Below are 5649 nucleotides of genomic sequence, written 5' to 3' on the forward strand. Positions count from 1 at the left end.
TGCATCACACACCCGCTTTATTATTGGAACGAAATCAAATAATACGTAAAATGACGGAAGTTTGTCTGTGTGTGTGTTGATATTTTTAAAATTTTAATATTTCGTATTTAGAATACGCCGGCTATATTAAGCCTTTAAGTTGCCGACGTTTTTTTTTTTTTAATCCTCCCTATGCTGATAGCCTTGAGAGGCTATTTCAGCTTCGCCCTAACGTTTGTAGGTGAGCTCGCGGGGCTCAACCGGAGTGTCGCTAACACTAACCCTAGCAAGAGCAGTGCTTCGCAGAATCTACCACCGGATCGGAAACGCGACCCACTGAGAAGATCCGGCGAGAAACTCAGTGGGCTGTGTCTATGGGTTAGTTCGCTCGTCGAGCCCTTCGTCGCAAGCGACGGGTTCGACGAGGACGGTGACCGATGCTTGTGGTGCCTAAAAGCACCGTTAATGGATCAGGAGGATCCGTAATGACGTGCTTTGGGCGACGTCGACGGTTTACCATTCGGTCTACTGGGTCGGGTATGTAATTTCCAGCGGCTACGATGAGAGGGTTCTCATGTCGTGCCGCCTTCTCAAAATGGCGCAGCGATGCCGACTGTAGGTACTTACTAATTGCCGACGCTAAACGATTGTAATATTTATATGTCACTAACTGCGCCTCGCTGATTTGGTGGTGGTACCTACCCGTGCGGACTCACAAGCGGTCCTACCATCATTACGCAAATTATAATTTTGCGGGTTTGATTTTTATTACACGGTGTTATTCCTTCACCGTGGAAGTCAATCGTGAACATTTGTTAAGTACGTATTTCATTAGAAAAATTGGTACCCGCCTGCGGGATTCGAACACATATGTAGGATTAGAGCGATTTTCTCTTGAGCCAAAGATAATTAGCATGTGAGTTTTTCATCCAAATGATATTATTTCTATGCGTATTCTTATCTTACTGTTTGAAGGCAGATAGATAGATATTCTTTCAAATTCGAGATTCCGACGTACCTAGCTCGTATGAGTTTTTGTGATTGAGTTCGTCATCCAAGAGATATATTTATCCTTGTTTAGCAGGTGCTATGTAAGTGTGAGTATTATGCAATTTGCAAACCGCATTCAACCAAACTCATTTTGCTTAGGTACTCCAGTATGAATATATCTTTGTACGAAGCCATTTGACTTTGTCCAAATTTTTATCTACGAATTCTTTCGGATACTTTATTTAATCCATCCATAAGCCCTGGTACCGACTTAATGAAACGATGTGGATTGAAGGACAAAGACATGTCTGAAGTCGCCGTAGCCTAAAAGGATAAGACGTTCGGCACATTTGTATCGAGCGATGCAACTGTGCCGGTGTTCGAATCCCGCAGGCAGGTACCATTTTTTCTAGCGTAATTAACACATGTTCATGAATTACTTCTACGATGAAGGAGTAGTATTGTGGAATATAGCTATTCGATGATTTGCAAGCGAAGTAAATTGTCCCTTAGAAATAAGATGACACTCTACAAAACTTGCATACCTACGCCCCGTCATGACCTATGCAAGTCATTCCGATAGAGGCACCCGTCACGTGCGGACGTGCTCATCGTCCACTCGATCGCCCGGTCTTTGTTCGCCCGGCTTTTGTTAGCCCGGCCATTGTTCGCGCGGCCTGTGTTTGTGATACATCTGCCGACCAAGTGTGTTTCCTGGAAGCTTTTATTTGTTTTGTTTTAGTTATTTTTGTGTTCGTGGAACATTTGCCGACAAAGTGTTTTCCTGCAAGTATTTATTTGTTTTGCTTCTTTTTGTAATTTCTGTTTTGTTGTGCTTTTTCTTTGTCCTGTAGTAATCGCGCCGCATTGCCACCTGTGTTCAATAGAACCGCTCAGGTCCGAGAAGTTGGGGCCTCGCCGCAAGGCGAGTGTTTTCAAGACCCGGGGCCGCCCCACCTGGGTATTCAGCGATCATGGACGCTGTATTCGTGGAATTCCTCCGACTTCGTCACCCACAGCTCGCCTCAGAGTTTCTGGCTTTCAAGGCCAATCACACTGCGAGCTCTCTCGAAGACTCCGCCGTGCTCGCTGCTCCTGCGTCGCCTGTACCTGCGTGCAAAGCGTCTACATCGAGCACCGCAGCCTCCGTCGTGCCTGCCGTTCCCGCGTCGCCTATACTGGCGAGTAAAACTACTGCGTCGTCCGCCGTGGCCACCGTTCCAGCAGCGCGATCATCCGCGGCCTCCGTCGCGCCCTCCAAAACTCCTGCTTGTAGGTCACCTGCGCCCGCCTCCTCGTCCTCCGACTCTGACTCGGAGATGGAGGTCGACCTCGCCCCCGCCTCATCGACGGATGGATTCACCCTGGTACAAAAGGGTAAGAAGCGTGCCGCGGAGTCTCGAGCTCTCGCGGCCGCTAAAATTAGCAAAGCCGCGAACGCGTCGCGCCCCCGCCCTCAGACTCCCGTTGCGCCTCCAGCCCGTGCCACTCCGTCGCCGCGACCGGTGGCGCAATCTAAAACTCAGACCCCTCCCCCGGTTATCCTTCAAGAGAAGGCAGCTTGGGACCGAGTTTCCCTGGCCCTTAAGGCCAAAAATATTAATTTTGCCAGCGCCCGTAATCTCGCCAACGGGATTCAAATAAAAGTAACGACACCCGACGACCATAGGGCCCTCTCAAGTTACCTCCGAAAGGAGCGTATAAGTTTCCACACTTATACGCTCCAGGAGGAGCGCGAACTCCGCGTTGTCATACGTGGAATCCCGAAGGAGCTAGATGCCGATCTCGTCAAGGCAGATCTGATAGAACAAGGCCTACCAGTAAATTCCGTGCACCGCATGCACACCGGCCGCGGTAGGGAGCCATACAATATGGTTTTAGTCGCCCTCCAGCCTACCCCCGAGGGTAAGCAAATTTTTAACATTCGAACCGTCTGTAGGCTCTCCGGTATTGCCGTCGAAGTCCCCCATAAAAAAGGCACTCCTAGTCAGTGCCATAACTGCCAACTGTACGGGCACTCTTCCCGTAACTGTCACGCGCGCCCCCGATGTGTTAAGTGTTTGGGCGATCACGCCACGGCCCTCTGCGCTCGCGACCAAAAAACCGCGACGGAACCGCCTAGCTGTGTCCTGTGCCGAACACAAGGTCACCCCGCGAACTACCGTGGATGCCCCCGAGCTCCAAAAATAAATCGCCGCGTCGCCCGTCAAAACCGCCTCCGAGCTTCCGGCCCAGACATCAAAGCCACGGTACCCTCTGTGCCGAAGGCTAAGCCTGCTTTCGTGCCGGCGTCGGTGCCCAGCGTCTCGGCTTGGGCTAAACCGTTGCCGTACACGAACACGGCTACAACTCTCTCCCCCGCGACTCGTCCCACCCCCGCGATACGTCCCTCCCCCGCGACCTGCCCTCCGACCGCGTCCGAAAATCTCGCTCTAGCGATCGACTTTTTTCAGTCGATCAACTTTGAGCGTGTTAACGCTTTGGGTGACGCCATTCGCGCCGCCTCCACTGCACAACATTTTATCGCCGTTGTGCAAGAATACGCTGACGTATACGCGTCGTTAAATACGTACGTCCTCCCCTCACTCCGCCGGTAATCAATGGCGTACATTAGTAGAATAAAACCCTTATCCGTAACAATAGGATTTTTTAACGCTTACGGTCTCGCAAATCAACGTGATCAGGTTTGTGATTTTTTGCGTGACCATCAAATTGACATTTTCTTAGTGCAGGAGACCCTACTTAAGCCCGCGCGCCGTGACCCTAAAATCGCGAACTATAACATGGTCAGGAACGACAGGCTCTCTGCCCGTGGTGGTGGTACCGTTATTTACTATAGAAGAGCCCTGCATTGCGTCCCGCTCGATCCTCCCGCGCTCGCTAATATCGAAGCATCAGTGTGCCGAATCTCACTGACGGGACACGCGCCGATCGTTATCGCGTCCGTTTATCTTCCACCGGATAAGATCGTTCTAAGCAGTGATATTGAGGCGCTGCTCGGTATGGGGAGCTCTGTCATTCTGGCGGGCGACCTAAATTGTAAACACATCAGGTGGAACTCACACACCACAACCCCGAATGGCAGGCGGCTTGACGCGTTAGTCGATGATCTCGCCTTCGATATCGTCGCTCCGTTAACCCCGACTCACTACCCGCTAAATATCGCGCATCGCCCGGATATACTCGACATAGCGTTATTAAAAAACGTAACTCTGCGCTTACACTCGATCGAAGTAGTTTCAGAGTTAGATTCAGACCACCGTCCCGTCGTCATGAAGCTCGGTCGCGCTCCCGATTCCGTTCCCGTCACGAGGACTGTGGTGGATTGGCACACGCTGGGCATCAGCCTGGCTGAATCTGATCCACCATCGCTCCCGTTTAACCCGGACTCTACCCCGTCTCCTCAGGATACCGCTGAAGCCATAGACATCTTAACATCACACATCACCTCGACATTAGATAGGTCATCGAAACAAGTTGTAGCGGAGGACTTCCTTCACCACTTCAAATTGTCCGACGATATTAGGGAACTCCTTAGAGCTAAGAACGCCTCGATACGCGCCTACGACAGGTATCCTACCGCGGAAAATCGTATTCGAATGCGTGCCCTACAACGCGACGTAAAGTCTCGCATCGCCGAAGTCCGAGATGCCAGATGGTCTGATTTCTTAGAAGGACTCGCGCCCTCCCAAAGGTCTTACTACCGCTTAGCTCGTACTCTCAAATCGGATACGGTAGTAACTATGCCCCCCCTCGTAGGCCCCTCAGGCCGACTCGCGGCCTTTGATGATGACGAAAAAGCAGAGCTGCTGGCCGATACATTGCAAACCCAGTGCACGCCCAGCACTCAATCCGTGGACCCTGTTCATGTAGAATTAGTAGACAGTGAGGTAGAACGCAGAGCCTCCTTGCCACCCTCGGATGCGTTACCACCCGTCACCCCGATGGAAGTTAAAGACTTGATCAAAGACCTACGTCCTCGCAAGGCTCCCGGTTCCGACGGTATATCTAACCGCGTTATTAAACTTCTACCCGTCCAACTCATCGTGATGTTGGCATCTATTTTCAATGCCGCTATGGCGAACTGTATCTTTCCCGCGGTGTGGAAAGAAGCGGACGTTATCGGCATACATAAACCCGGTAAACCAAAAAATCATCCGACGAGCTACCGCCCGATTAGCCTCCTCATGTCTCTAGGCAAACTGTATGAGCGTCTGCTCTACAAGCGCCTCAGAGATTTCGTCTCATCCAAGGGCATTCTCATCGATGAACAATTCGGATTCCGTACAAATCACTCATGCGTTCAACAGGTGCACCGCCTCACGGAGCACATTCTTGTGGGGCTTAATCGACCAAAACCGTTATACACGGGAGCTCTCTTCTTCGACGTCGCAAAAGCGTTCGACAAAGTCTGGCACAATGGTTTGATTTTCAAACTATTCAACATGGGCGTGCCGGATAGTCTCGTGCTCATCATACGGGACTTCTTGTCGAACCGCTCTTTTCGATATCGAGTCGAGGGAACCCGCTCCTCCCCACGACCTCTCACAGCTGGAGTCCCGCAAGGCTCTGTCCTCTCACCCCTCCTATTTAGCTTATTCGTCAACGATATTCCCCGGTCGCCGCCGACCCATTTAGCTTTATTCGCCGACGACACGACTGTTTACTATTCTAGTAGAA

The sequence above is a fragment of the Bombyx mandarina genome, chromosome 16 (assembly GCF_030267445.1).
Source record: "Bombyx mandarina strain Sakado chromosome 16, ASM3026744v2".
NCBI classification, from domain to species: domain Eukaryota; kingdom Metazoa; phylum Arthropoda; class Insecta; order Lepidoptera; family Bombycidae; genus Bombyx; species Bombyx mandarina.